This window comes from Hippocampus comes, unplaced genomic scaffold, assembly GCF_001891065.2.
Source record: "Hippocampus comes isolate QL1 unplaced genomic scaffold, H_comes_QL1_v1.1 scaffold478, whole genome shotgun sequence".
NCBI classification, from domain to species: Eukaryota; Metazoa; Chordata; class Actinopteri; order Syngnathiformes; family Syngnathidae; genus Hippocampus; species Hippocampus comes.
Genome location: NW_017805586.1, coordinates 115531 through 130759, shown reverse-complemented (window position 1 = coordinate 130759; position 15229 = coordinate 115531). Strand labels below are relative to the sequence as shown.

The 15229-nt window shown below is 40.6% G+C and overlaps 1 long non-coding RNA gene across 1 annotated transcript in view; it reads left to right on the top strand.

The window, feature by feature from the left end:
- Positions 1–7568: 7568 nt before the first annotated feature.
- LOC109521981 (uncharacterized) overlaps positions 7569–15229 on the top strand; it is a 121843-nt gene continuing 114182 nt past the window's right edge. Inside the window, exon 1 of the long non-coding RNA XR_002169472.1 lies at positions 7569–7977. This is a non-coding gene — a long non-coding RNA (uncharacterized LOC109521981). The remainder of the gene's footprint in view (positions 7978–15229) is intronic.

Sequence of the window (15229 nt, the reverse complement as noted above, 5' to 3'; positions counted from 1 at the left end):
TATATATATATATATATATATATATATATATATATATATATATATACTGTATTCTATTATACTGCTCCCAGGTGGCCAAGGCACGTACACCAAAAAGAGCAGCACAATGTTAAGTAAATTGAAACAAAAAATGTGGAAAAACGGTTTCATATCTTGACATTCTAATAAATTACATTCCTACTGCGTGTTTTATGTTGCACAACAGTGTTATTTTTCTCCTACGCACAGAACACCAAAAAAACGCCTTTGTAGTTTTTTCTTTTTTTTTTAATGGAACACAATGGATGAGATGAAAGAGATTATTTGCTGTTGTTCTTCCCAACTCTCTCATGAACATTCCATGCCAGCTTAGTGACAACATGTGTGATTCATCTGCATTACATAAATTGCCTCCATTCCTCCCAGTTGTAGCAAAAAAAAAAACAGTTGACCTCTGTGTGTATCTCTCCACTGCAAGATGAACCACGCGGGCAGCCGCAGTCGTGTGTCCTTCATGAACTCGCATCCCTTCCCAGACACATGTTGACAGGTGTCAAAATGCAAGGTCGATGTTTGGGGATGGGTGTTGAATGAAGGTCAGCGGGATCTCCTCTCTGGAGGTTTCAGTGTACTTTTCTCCTGGGTCGGCTCGGGAGGTAGAATGCCACGTTGTCGCTCTGCTGCTGTGTATAAATGATACTCATACATCTCCGAGACGCACACTGGGGAAAAAAAGACAGCAGTGAATGCTTCTTTTTATTTCTAGTGAACCCGACGATCCTGCAGATGTTGACGTAGTAGAAGATGCATGGATGTGATTTCCAAGACGATATTCACATTCAAATTCAGAGGCAACGACAGTATGCAGTGGATGGAATAATGCCTCCTCAGATACAGCAGATGGCGCTGCTGTGAAAAGTGAACCTCTGCATATTGGCGGTAAGGCGCTCATGAATTTAGTAATTATTTGGGGTGCGGGGACCTTTTTCTCTTTACTTACTGAAAAACTCACCTTTTCCCTGTTTTTGTACTCAGGCCAAAGCAATGCCCCATATAAAACTATTGCTTTGGTGCCATCTGGTGGCATCTTAATGCCAAGCAACTGTGTTGAACTGTGGGGAGGAGCTTCAACTCGCCAGGCGATACTATTCCAGTGATTCCCAGCCAGGGTGTCGTAGGAAAATAATCAGTCACGTAATTTGTCCAAAAGTCCTGATTAATTTATCAATTACCCGTACATCTTAATCTATCTATGCCAGTGATGCACTGGCAGAATGATCGAATCTGCTTCTACAGAAGTTACAAATGGGCAAATCCAGAACCAGAAAGTTAAAAAGCAGTTTGGCTTTAGCCACAGGTGCTTCTACTCAGTTGGCAGGTAAACAAACTCCCTGGGAGCCAGTTGAGTGCATGGGATTTAAATTCCTGGACCTGGATTTGCCACCTCTGACTAAAGCTGTTCATAAAACAGAATAAGTCAGTCAGCTTTATCATATAAGCTTTGTGTTCAAGTTAAACAGGTATATAATTTGTGAGTAAATTGAAACGAGATCATCATTGTTTCACTTTTCATGATTTTGTGACGTTCTTGTTTGGTGGTGTGCTGCGAGGTAAAATGGGTGTTTTCAAAACGGACTTCCCTTGATTGCCAGCTGTTTGAAAACATTTCGGTTAATCTTTCAATACCTGCTGAATTTTGTTTTCTGTGACAGTAGAAATGGATTATATGTTGCAAACGAGAGGCACTTTTTAAGTGCTCTGCTTTGTGAGGAGCATGTGCCAACCATTTAAGATTGGCTGAGGTACAAGTGTCACTGTAAGGCAATCAGAGGTAGAGCTGGTTGGTTAACATAGCATGTGCCAACCATTTAAGATTGGCTGAGGTACAGGTGTCGCTGAAAGGCAATCAGAGGTAGAGCTAGGCGGGTGTTGGTTAACACCGACGTTAGAAGGGATGATTTGCACAGAAGTTGACTTCAAACACGAGCGTGTTGGGAAAATTGAGGAAATCATGAACAGAAATGGCAACCCGGGTAAATGTGAGTCAAGCAGCCGTGTTCAATTCTAAGTTTCGACATTGGTTTTCTGTATACAAAAAGGAAAGAGATGCTTCAAATTTCTTGGACCAAAGTGCTTCACCATGTGAAGCCATCTGAAATCAGTGGTCAGTAACGTCGGAGCAGATTAAGAAAGTGCAACACAAGCGAAACAAATGAAGACTGATGTGACCGTTTGTTCCTCCTTAATGTTTCATTTGCGATGCGGTTGCTGTGGCTCTTCTTTAATGCTTTTAATCTTTAGTCTGTCTGTAGGCTTGACGTCTGATTTACAGTATATAGACTTGGGTCACTCAGTGACATGTCACTACGTTAAGCTTTCTCCCTGTCATATACAGTATATGTGTGTGTGTGTGTGTGGGGGATGTGTATGTTCTTTATAGCAAAGAGCGGGTCGAAAAAAAAATCATCAGGCCAATTCTGTTGATGTCTGTGCCGCAAAGCTGAGGTTGTGGGTTCAAATCTTTGCTCAGGCCTTCCTTTTATAGAGTTTGCATGTTCTCCCCGTGCTGCCCACATTCCAAAAAAACATGCATGTCTAATTTTCGTCATCGTTTCATTCGATGTGCCTTTCTTGTTAAATGCAAATTCACAGAAGAACAGATCAGCGGATTGTTGCAGGATCATACACGTTTGCGAGTCCTGTTGCTTTTCGTGCCTGGTCAACTGTGTTGAGAGGAAGGCACCAGTTATCTCACTTGCGTGTGCGTGTGTGTGTGCGTGTGTGTGTGCGTGTGCGCGCGTGTGTGTGTGCGCGCGCGCGTTCAAGAGGGGAAGGCGCTCTCGCCTCCCGCGCTTCAGCTCAGTCTGCTCTGCATTCTCCGAGCGGGCTGCAGTGGATGCAGTCGAGCTGACGGGACTACACACGCAAGAAGAGACGCACACAAATAACTACTTAAGATGTAAAAGGAGGTTTGGAGTGTCCGTCATTGTGGAGTGAGGGGGTGGGGAAAGGCTAAATGTCTTTTTGGATGTGTCTTTTATTGCGCCTCAGTGGGATGCGGGATGCGCAGCGTGAGCAGTGCGCGTGTTCAAATGAGTCCAAGTGGTGATGTGATTTTACTGCGATGGTGAGCAAACACTCAACTCTTCATCTGCTTTCTACCGACTGCACCTCTTCGGGGATGATGCGCACGGACTCTGAATATTTGGATTTTCACTTTTGAATGGGAATGAAGAACATGTGCACAACACTTGGGCTTATTTGATGTGCTCATCTCTCAAGGAAGGAACAATTGTCTTTTTTTGGGGGGGAGAAAAAAAAACGAGGAGAAAGGAAGCAGGTGAGATACTTTTTTTTTTTTTGCACTGCAGTATGTTGATTTTAAAATTCAAGCAAATTCGCTCCACTTTAGCTGCCGTTTCACCCCTTAAACATGAGTCATTCATCTCAGTCCTACTTGCTTTTTCCTAATTATCCATCCCTCTCACTCCCATCTATTGGTTCCCCCTTGTGAATCAATCTAATTTTCCTCCAGCTAGCTCGGCGGTTGCCAACATAGGGCTCATGGGCCCATGAATGGCTCGCAAGAGCATTTAATGCGGCTCATCTTTCAAGTCTGACATGCATTTCAAAGTGGCGCTCAGCTAGGAATAGGAATTGGGACAAATTCAGCTTTCCGATTCCTTATCTATTCTTTGATCGATTCTCATTGGGTGACGGAATGAAATAATGCAGTTGCTCTCAAACCTCCTACACCGAGTACCACCTACAAAAAATCGTGCTTCAAGGACCAGCATAACTACCAGCATTAAAATAGAGAAGCGTAGTAGGTCTAAGTGTTCATCAAAATATTACAAGGCACCGGAATATTAACGCAGTGCCTAAATACAGCAAAATTGTACTAAAAAATAAAATCGAAAAGAACTCTCCTTGGGTGATTCTTTCAAGTGCCACTAGAATGAGCCAGAGTACCACTAGTGGTGCGCATACCATGCTGGTCAAGTGGTTGGGCTGCCCGAATCACAGTTTTGTGGTTCTGGGATCTGCATGATCGCTCCTATGCTTGCATGGGTTTCCTCTATATTCTCTGGCTTCCTCCCACGTTCACATGCATGCAAGATTCATTGAAGACTCTAAAATGTCTGTAGCTATGAGTCATTTTCCATTTGGTGCCTTATGATTGACTGGCAATCAGTCTAGGCTGTACTCCGCTTCTCGCCCAGAGTCAGCTGGGATAAGCCCCGGCTCACCTGCAACCCTAATGAGGATAAGCGCCATTGAAAATGGATGGATAAATGGATTTTCATGGAATCAATCAAAATAATCTCGAAATGGATAGCTTGGATGGATTCCCCCAGCCCTGTTTTTAAAGCAACAATATGTGATTTTTATGGCCAAACAAACCCGTATGTGATGTGAATGCTTTCACGTGAGGTGTGCAATGCTCACGTTGCCCTCTCTAGATATTGGCTGTGAGATGCATCAAGACAGAACGTATCTGTTTATCACACGATTTCTTTAAAAAAAAAAAAAACAGCAAAACGCGAATGCTGCCTAATTAGGACCCAAGGCAGTTGGATGACTAAAAAAAACAAGAACATTGGAGGGATCATTTCACAGTCTTCTTAAAAAAGAAAAAAAAAGGGTCTTTAATGACTGAATAAAGTTCATTTTGCCTCTTACTTGTGTCTGTATTGGCTGAGTTGCTTTTGAGGCAAGCTCGAGCATTTTGTGCGTTGATTCCAACATGAATAAATGCCGTGAGCAATCTGGCTGGGGCTCATCAGTCAGATAGTCATTCAACAGAATCAATTTGCAGCGTAGTAAGTTAATCTGTTGGCAGTTTAAGTTGAGGCAATGTGCCGCAGCCTCAGAGGATCCACTTCCATTATGGCAGTGAAGGGTTCGCTGCACATCTATGACAAAAGTGTCCCTTAAATAGTGTTCAAAATGATACGAGTTTACCAGTGTTTCATTTACTGGATAATAAGCTATTCACAATCAATTTTTTTGAATGGGGGCGGCAAAAAAAAAAAAGCTCGAAGTGATCACCATGACAACCCTCCTCGGTTCATATCATTTTTTTCACTCGTTTTGTCCCAAATTGGGATCACGCCTTCGTGTTCTAATTTTGCACAGACTCATTTTCTTCTTTTATGTATGAGCTCAATGCTAGCCGAATAGCGTAGTTACCTGAGTCATATTTCAGTGTTGAAGAAAACAAAGGGAAAACACAAGTTTGTCTGAATTTTGCATTGATTTGGTCACAATTAAGTTAAAAGTGACTAAGGCAATTATACCATTAGGTAATGACACCCAGCGCGTGGAGGCACTTTTAATCGTTAGCGGGAATTTAAGTTGACGTGGTTCAGACGCCAGTGCAGTCAATTTGGTCAAAATGTGCGATGATTCTTCCGCACTCTGCGTGAACCCTTTTGGCTTCATCATCATGAGGCTGTGATTGATTTATTTGAAGCGTGTGATGAGGAAGTGGGGCGGCTACGAAGGCAAATGCGCTGTGCTATATCCGGGCTGGTGACCATGTAATTAAAGCTGACGATTTTTTTTTTTAAAATGTAAGATGCACACATGATGAGGAAAAATGTCAACACTATATTCAATGTGATGTATATTAAAGGCCACTTAAAGAGGCAATTTTGTGAGACTTGACATTGAACCATGTCATGATTGATTCTGTGACGTTGTGAAATTATTCTGAGCTCTTTCTTTATGGTAGAATGATGATATATTGTTGCTTCGATCACATGTGGAACACCTGTTTTCTAATATGCGTATTAAGTCAAATTATTATTCCATCATTTGGCTGATTAACTTTTAGAATTGGATGGCGGGCTCCTTCGAATGCTCTTGCGGACAAGACTTCAATATGTCACATTATGTAAATGTTTGTGTTTGATTATGAGGTCATTAAGCTCTTGCCTGATCATATTTTGCATGTACTTTACAAGGTCAGCAATTTGTTTGGTACATTTTTCAGCGGTGGCCACATGCATTGATGATCAATATTCATGTAGCATCACCACATGGGCTGTGATCTTTTAAGGGACATTTTGCTGATATTCCAATTTGCTCTCTTATTTTCGTGTCGGAACACTTATTGCTGCGGCCCACAGTTTCTCGTCGAGTGCTTCAAATTATTCTCCCATGCTACTTTTTCTTCAGCTTTTTCCATTTGCACTCAGTCAGCGATGGAGGAAACCGCATACAGAGAATTTAAATGTTTGGCAGAACTCTGCACTAAACGTTGAGTTTTTTTTTTCTCCCCTTCAATTTAACCCTTTCATGCAACCTGTAACCTGATAACATGAGAAGCTGTCCACTCTATATAGTAACCGCTGTCCCTGAATGGGTTAAACACGAAGAACAGTAAAGAGGCACAAATCAAGGCTTATTGATGGGGCCTGTCTCAATACGCCGCCATTCAATGCCTTTGCGAATCTTCCATTGATGGCTTTGTTCACTCAGTTAACTCATCAAATTCTACTTAGCGATCACCGGGAGCTCTTTGTATATTAATTAGCCCATAACATGGTTGCCATTTTTATTCAATAGTCCCATGTTTATTCCTTTTATTTTGTATTACTTCGTGTGATTGTTGCTTTCCGCTGAACATGAATTTCCCCTGGTGATCAATTATCACGATCTTATCTTTGTTTGGTATGATCAAGGGGCACCACGGTGGACTAGTGATGAACACATCTGCCGCACAGTGATGAGTTTCGAGGTTCCGCTCTCAGCTCTGTTGTGCGTAGAGTTTATATTGACCTTGGTTTCTAAATGTAGCAAAAGATCAACATGTCAGAATTCAGGTCAACATGTCAGATTTCAGTGGCCTTTTATTTTGAAATGGGACATCAGATCCATATGAGGCCAGTCTGGTTGGATACCTGGGGTGCTCTAGTGTCCCACAGACCTGATCTGAATGAGGGATAACTAAAATTCATTTTTAAAATATTTTTTTCGGTCAACATGTCAGAATTCAGGTCCAAATGTCAGATTTCAGAGGCCTTTTATTTTAAAATGTGACATCAGATCTGAGCAAGGGTACTCTGTTTGTGTACCTGGGGTGCTCTAGTGTACTTTTGAGCTGGTCTGGTTGAGGGATAACTAAAATTCATTTTTAAAAGTTTTTTTTTTTTTTTTTTAAATGGGCCACATGTCAGAATTCAGGTCCAAATGTCAGATTTCAGAGGCATTTTATTTTGAAACGGAACATCAGATCTGAATGCCAGTACTGTGGTTGGATACCTGGGCTGCCCTAGTGTATGTAAACCTTGTTTGGTTGCAGGATAACTAAGATTCATTTTAAAAGTTTTTTTTTTTTTTTTTAAATATCAGGTGAAATTGATGCAATTGACTATTTTCTATTTCAACTTAAGAATGCTTCTTGGCACTTTTCTGAGAGTTTTTATTCTCCCTGGTTGAATTTATAGTTGTTCGACAGCCAAGAAATGGCTTTACAACGTTTTTTTTTTTAAAATCCAAACCACTGACGTGCAGGCATTAGTTGCTCTGCTTTTATTTTGAAGGTGGCCTACCGTAATGCACAGTACCTGTATTGACAATCGCAGTGGCGGCTCACTTGACTTCAATTTTGCGAGTGGAAGCTGGTTTTTGACCGCAGTGTTTGACTGGTGAGCCATTTAATCTGGACGCCAGGTGAATTGCCATACCGCAGCCTCCACATCACGCTAAAAGAATGAATTCACTGTCATCACAGTAAAATATCCGATTCACGGCAGGCCAAGAATTCCTCGCTCCGGCGATTGACCAAGGAGAGTTCACGGCAAAATAATGCAATCAAGAAAGTTGCCAGTCACGTTAAAATAAATCCATATTGATAAGCGGTTCAGAAAATGGATGGATGGACGGATAGATGATTGGAAGAACACCCTGGTTTCTGCCGTTCGACATAGTATGGCGAGGGATCCTGGAGGTTAAAGTTGATTTGCTGCGTTTCCGTGAGTGCATAAACAGGTAAGGCGTTTGGACAACGTGTGGTGCAGATAGAGCACACTGAAAGTGCCCTCCATTTACAATTTGCTATTGTGATGAAATTGCGTGTTTCATTGTTTGGAATATGGCGTGGTTTTCGGTAAAAGTACAAATAAAAGGTAAATGAACAGCGATCGTAGTCGTTGGCACCCTACACGCTGGTGTAACGAGGCGACGGTAAAAGTGTCAAAATTTGAATACTACCTAACTCCACCGAGTACCGATACCTCTCGAACTTTTGAGTCATAAGATTTAATTTAACACAATAAAAGATGTGAACAAGACCTTTAATGTGAACAATGTTCTTTCCATCTGATGCAGATGATGATTCGCCAATGTGTCACGTTGCCGCTGTATAGCTCCTATATATTTTTTGCCTCAAGTGATCTTGGTTGCCTGTTGTAGCTATTTGTTTTATTTATTTTGTTTTTATTTCGCATATTTATATATTTATGCTTGATGCAATTTTATGTCAATTTTAGCTGTGTGTGTTCAATGCACGACGTGGTTGCACTGTGGTTGAGAGAGGAAAGTAATTTCATCTGTGCTGTATGTTACACATAGAGCATATTTGACAATAAAAGCTGACTTGACTTGACTGAAGGAATGGTGGTTCGTATCGGCAACCTTCACGAGTTTGACAATAAAAGCTGACTTGACTTGACTTGACTTAAGGAATGGTGGTTGGTATCGGCAACCTTCACGATTATTGATACACGCCACCAGAGTATCGTCCCGATTCAGATACTTTACTCACCCATCCCAACTCCCCGAGAATCACAGCTCTAAATCTTTTTCTTTTTTTTTGGGGGGGGGGTGTGTCTATTGACTGGCAACTATCTCAGGGTGTACTCTATCTTTCACCCAAAATTAGCTTTGATTGACTTCAGCTCATCCGTGATCCAAATCAAGACAAGTGCTGTTGAAATTGTTTGGAAATATTCAAAACCATCGGAAACTTTTCCTTGCAGGCCCCCACAGGGTCCAGCAGGTGGTGCTACTGTGCTCCTTGCCAAGTATGAAGACCGATGCATGTTGGTTTAAAAATAACTTTTTATTTTTTATTTTTATATTTTTAAATTAGCATTATAATTTCTCACGAGGAGATTTTTAGGTAGAAGTTCAACAAAAAGATATCTCCATTCCAGATTTACATGAAAGTTTGTGGATATGTAGCTAACCCCCAGTTTTCAGAGTAGTTTACCTAATTTTATTTTTCAACTGTATGTGTGATTGAGATATGCACCTTTTATTAGCTAACGGCACCTTGTGTACTTTGCGTAACAACAAACGGCTAAAAAAATGTGACATAACCAGCACAACAAGCAAATATTTCAGTCCATCATTGCTGTGTGTAGGGAATTCTGTCCATCATTGCTGTGTGTAAGGAACTAATGGTAATATAAAGACTTGCAAAAGATCACACAGGTTTGTTGTTGGTATATGTGCAATTTATTGATGAAAATGAGAAAAAAAAACGAATTTAAGAGAACACATTTCATATTAAAACAACACACATCTTGAGCCCTACAGTGGTTGGTAGCGTACATGAATCAAATGACGACCACACACACACACACGTTCTCAGGTGTCGTATTAGATGATGCTTGTACAGATTTATGGCATTTATAGCACAACTGCTAGTACATTATCCAATTTCACTCGCAGTAAATTCAATTTTGGGGTTCCCCTGAGTGGAGTCTTACGATACTGCTTGTCCCCATGTGGCTGTTTTTACTTGTGTGCTTGCTTGTGGTATTTTGACAAAGAAACTGCAGGTGGCAGGACTGTTACAGTCGCTGTAGGTTCAGTAGGTTACGAAGAAATGTTATTGGCGATGGGAGAAAATATCTCCCTCGTTATCTATTCAGATAATCATGTCTGAGCTACATTGACTAAATATGACTGATGAATAAAAGGTCAAGGTAATGTGGCAAATAAGATGGTTGATGAGAGATTTGTGATTCTCATCGAAGCTTAATTGGATGTGTGTGCGCTTTGGGTCGCTAAGTTGGACCATGATTCAGCAGCTCCATCAAGTCAATGCTTTGTGAGTAAGTGAAACGTCGTCAGCACAAGATGGGGTGCAACATTTGGAAACAATTGTTCAAAACTAGCTCCTAGGTCAAACGTCATAAAATACTAGTTCTTACTAGTTTTCTTTCTTACTAGATTTATGTTTTCACGTTCTTAAAAGTCATCCAATATGTTAACCACTGTTACTATGATGAAGGAAAAACAACAAAACATTCAATTATAGTTGGACAAACATTTTGAAAAGGTGAGTTGCGCCTGAAGGTTATTTTAGTTAATGAAATGAAAAGTTCCAGGGTAACTCTAACCAAGTTCCACACTTCAGTCTCCACGCCGTTGTGTTTGGTGTCCCTAAAAGAGTTGTTTGGTACTCTTGGCAACTTTTGCTGCTGCTGCAAAAAAAAAATGGCTGCTGTTCTAAAGTAAATCAAGCCATAGTGGTTCATACAAGCCTTGCCTCGGAGGGTTTGTGTGACATTTACTTTGTGAGGTCTCTACTGACTGGCTTCAGGTTAATTAGCACCACACACACTCTGCATTCAACCAAGCAACTGAAGTCTGTGAGCGCGACAAACAGCTCTGTTGCATCTGTCCTGTTATATCCAATCAACCTGTTCTGCTGTTTGTTGAATATGTTTTGTTTGTCTCTTTGTTCATGGCCGTGACACATTGTTGTCTGTTCGTTCATTTATTGTGTATTGATCAAGCGGCACTGCTGCATACAGACCTGTATGGAGCTTTGCATGCCTCTCCACTCAATAATAGAGCCGCGAGTAAGCAGACCAATATATTTTAACCTCCTCGAGGAATGAGATTGACAGTCAGTTTGCTCTAATAATTGTTCAACATGTAAGTGCTCAATATATAATCGGAGCTGCACTGAAGGCACGTGTAAAGGTGAGGAATGAACCAGAGGCAGGCCGGCATGGAATAACCACAGCCAGATTAAAACGAACAAACACAAAAAAAAAAAAAAAAACCCAACCCAACAAAAAAAAAAAAAAACCTTTGGATGACTTGAAGAGGATCCAAGCCAGCCTGTTCACTCAGCCCCAAGAAAAGGCTTTACATGCAGCTAATACTTATCATGTCTAGTGTGCTGATGCAAGTGGAGTCATCCAGTCCAAGGTTATGCCAACAATGAGACTCGCCTGATAAAACCCGGCATCCTAATGGTACTCAGGTATGCCTCTCCATTTCCCGTTCATACACAGTATGAATGACAGTGAGTCAGAAATCATTCAAGGTTGAATATTCGGTACTTGCTTTTAGGGCAGCTGAAGATGCAAAGTAGAAAAAAAGCCAACTGTACCTGCATATATTGCATATATCATACCTGAAGGAAGTTCTTTTATCTCCTTTCAAAAGTGAGTGTTAAAGGCGAGGCAGGCAATCTTAGACGTTGCTTATAATTCACAATCGCAAATCCGTAGATGTACGGTCAGCACCAAGTTTTGCCAAACCACAGACTCCGTGACATGAAACAGAACGATTGCTAATTAGCAAGCGACCTGAAGCTCGCGTTGTGGAGAAGCAACTGATTGTTGAGCTGAGTCTAAGGTGCCCCCGCAAGTAGTCCACCGCAATAGAAATGGGAGAAGAGGTTTCAAATTTAATATACTGCAGTTATGAGATAACTGTTAACATAGATTCTTTATCTTTAGTAAAAAAACACCTTAAAATGGGGTTTTAATTGCCAATAGATGTTTCCTAAGTAATGCTTTGATATTAGACAGGGCTTTGGCCTTAGCATAAAAGAGAGCGAATCGACGAGATTTTCAGTGAACACAAGATTGGCTCCTCCCAAAATGTGCAAATAGTTGAATGTTTGAGAAACACATCCCAATTAAAGTGGTGCCATGAGGTACAAGTGATTTGACTTGATAGGTCAAGAAACTCAACCCAACTCACAAAAAGCCGTTTGGCAGATGGTGAACTGTTCTTCAAATAGAGGCTTCAAGCTGTTTATTGGCACTCACACTTGACGTTTACAATCTAACTAAACAAAAAAGACAAAAACAAAGTGTAGTTCAAACATTTATATTTAAAACAACCACATGGCTTTGCCTCACTCTTAATTCGAGCAAACTATGCAAAACACCATAAATGGCTGACAAGTTGCATCCGTGATGCAGTCTTAAAACCAATCAAGCAACAGATATTTGAACAGAGACGGTGGGGCAACTTATACTCACAAAATAACCTCCTCATAGAATCTTTTCGAGAGATTACGAATAATTCTACAGTTTACCTATTCAGTTGTGAAACATGTTTCTGTATTACCGTAGACTGCCCCAAGGTGGCATCATTGTCCACTGACCACGTTGTGTTTTATTGGTCTGAACTCTCCATTCATTTCGCGGAATATCTTTGCTTCAGCTGCTCACTGGAATTTCAAATGTGACTGCCTACAGCAGATATGTCCAAACTATGGCCCGGGGCCCACTTGCGGCCAGCCCACCGGTTTTTAACAGCCCGCGGCATATCGTAAAAACATTTGACATGGCCTGCAATTTTATTTAAAACAGCTAAAATAGTGACAGAATTTCTTTGGTGAATAAAGATAACAAAATAAAACATTTGACATGGCCTGCAATTTTATTTAAAACAACTAAAATAGTGACAGAATTTCTGTGGTGAATAAAGATAAAATGTTTGGACATCCCTGGCCCACAGCATGAGCTCTCCACAAGCCTGTTAGACTAAGCGACTCTTCATTCATCAGTGAAGAGAGTGATGGCAGGTAGGCAAAGAGATAATCGCAGTGTAGTCTTTTTTTTTTTTTTTTTCGTGGAGGTGGGAGGGAGGGACGAGAGTTTGACAAGTCTGTCTAATTTTTTGCATTACTGTTGCACAATATCACCGGGATTGGTTTGCAGCCCTGCTTTTGAAAACCCCATGTCTCCTTTACACGTGCTTCCTTTGAGCCATTTCTTTGTCATGACGGAATAGTTGTGTGTGTGTGTGTGTGTGTGTGTGTGTGTGTGTGTGTGTGTGCGCACAGAATTTCCTCGGGAGGCTCTCATCTAACTGTCTAAGATGATCCATATCCACTGTGCTCCTTGTCAGCTGTTGAGACAGTGATAAATGACATGAAGACTTTTTGCAAGGCAGGCTGCCATAGATAAAGCACCTGCATGGTTGCTGACCTACCTGTGGCCAAGAATAAGTAGTTAGATGGACGCTGTAAATATAGTGGCTGCATTATTCTGCTTCATGGGGCACTCATGGCAGTGACAAATCTGTAAGTGCTCATCTTTGATGAGGACAATTACAAAGGAACAATCCTGATGTCAATGCAAAAAAAATAAAATAAAATAAATTTAAAAAAGGCTGCATTTTGACTTGATGCAGTAGGCTGATATGAAACAAATACTGGCTCTGCCGCCTGAGACACAAGGCCATATAAAGGACCACACAGAAGCCAGAAAAAGAAAACAAATATATACTGTCGCATCTCAACAATTAAAATATTTTAAGTTTATTATTTCTCAGAGTTCAATTCAAAAAGTGCAGTTGAGTATTCCGCAGATGAAACACAGTTAAAATACACAAGGTCAATTCCTATTGTTGAAAATACTTTTAATTGTTTCTGAGAACTCCTGCATCGCTGCAGTTCCGCTCCTGTGATTTGCATTTTTTTTCTTTTTTTGCGGATTTATTTTCATTTTTCTCCTAATATTTTTTCATGTAATTTTTCCTCATGCCCCCAGGGAAAATGATAGATTTTGGGGTTTTAAATTCCCCATGCATTTCAATAGGTGTCAATTATACGTGGATTTATTTTTCGCAATTCACATTCCCCATTACTATCCCCCGTTTCTATCCCCGAATGTATTTCAATTTCTTGAGATAGCGACCGATAAACTATAATCAACAAAGTTACAAAAAAATAGAATGATGCAATATTTCACTGTGTATCGTCAATCTATTGAATATATGAGTTTCACCGAGTCTCTAAAATGAGTTTTCCACAATGTTATAATTTATTGAGATGAACCTGTACACTTGTTCTCATAAGTCTTCATACCCTGACAGAGCTGGTAAAAAATAGGCTTTTGGGGGGGGGGGGTAAAATATCGCTCTTTACTGATAAGGAACCATCTCATTATTTTCTTCCATGTTTTGTTTAAGGACAGTGCTCTTCTGAAATGGCGTATTGTCTAATCTGAATCCCATTAAAAATAAACTACAAGTAAATGATCACTCATGTTTTCTGTAACGAATGGTACACAAATTCTGCACAACTACACCACAACTGTCCAATATACTATGAGGCAGTGATTAGCATGGCTAGCTGGATTTCCTCGGTATTCCTTGGGTAATTTGACTTCTTTCCACATCCCAAAAACCTGCGTTATTTTCACTGAGGGCTCAAATGGTTCTTTGTATGTGCCCTGCTATGAACTGGCAACAATCCTTTTGCCCAAAGTCAGCTGCGATCGGCTCCAACTCATTCGCAACCTTAATGAGGGCAAGCGTGCTAAAAAATGGATGGATACACACCATCTAACAGTATGTGACATGAATGAATGTGTACCAATAATATTTTTGTCAGGATCTGGATGAAGGTGCAGACACAGTAAGTAAATGAGATGTAATTTATATAGCAGTATTAAAAAATATATGTGTATCGGTACATCAGCAAAATTGAGACACATAGGTTGAAACAGACAAACATGTAGACATGTATGCAAATATCACACCAAGAAAAATCAAGTAAAAAAATTATACAACCAGAACATGCAAACAAAAGCGATTGAAAGGTTATTGAATTAATTTTTAAGAATTTAAAAACAATGCAAGGATTCGACAAATGTGACCGATTGTGGATGTTATCAATTCATTTACGATGGCATCAATTGAACAGTCCACTCACCGGAATCAGAGTGGCACTGCCCGTCTGTTTATCGTCTTCCATGAACCAGGAAGTAACTGCTAACTAACAAACAGATGGACAAGAAAAGATGCTCTTTTTTTCAGTTCTCTTCCGATGCGACCTTATCGCGTTTGTTAGTCATGTTTTTTTTGTAGGCGTCAGGCTCAAATATTTTGACCTTGTCACTGGGCTACTTCCTCCTTCCCATCTGTCTTGAATGTTGTACTCAAAGGGGCACTGATGCTGTTGCCTGAAGTTGGCACATCTTTTCGAACAGCGGTCAAACAGGCGTTCACGCACATCGGCGGGATTTCCGACGAG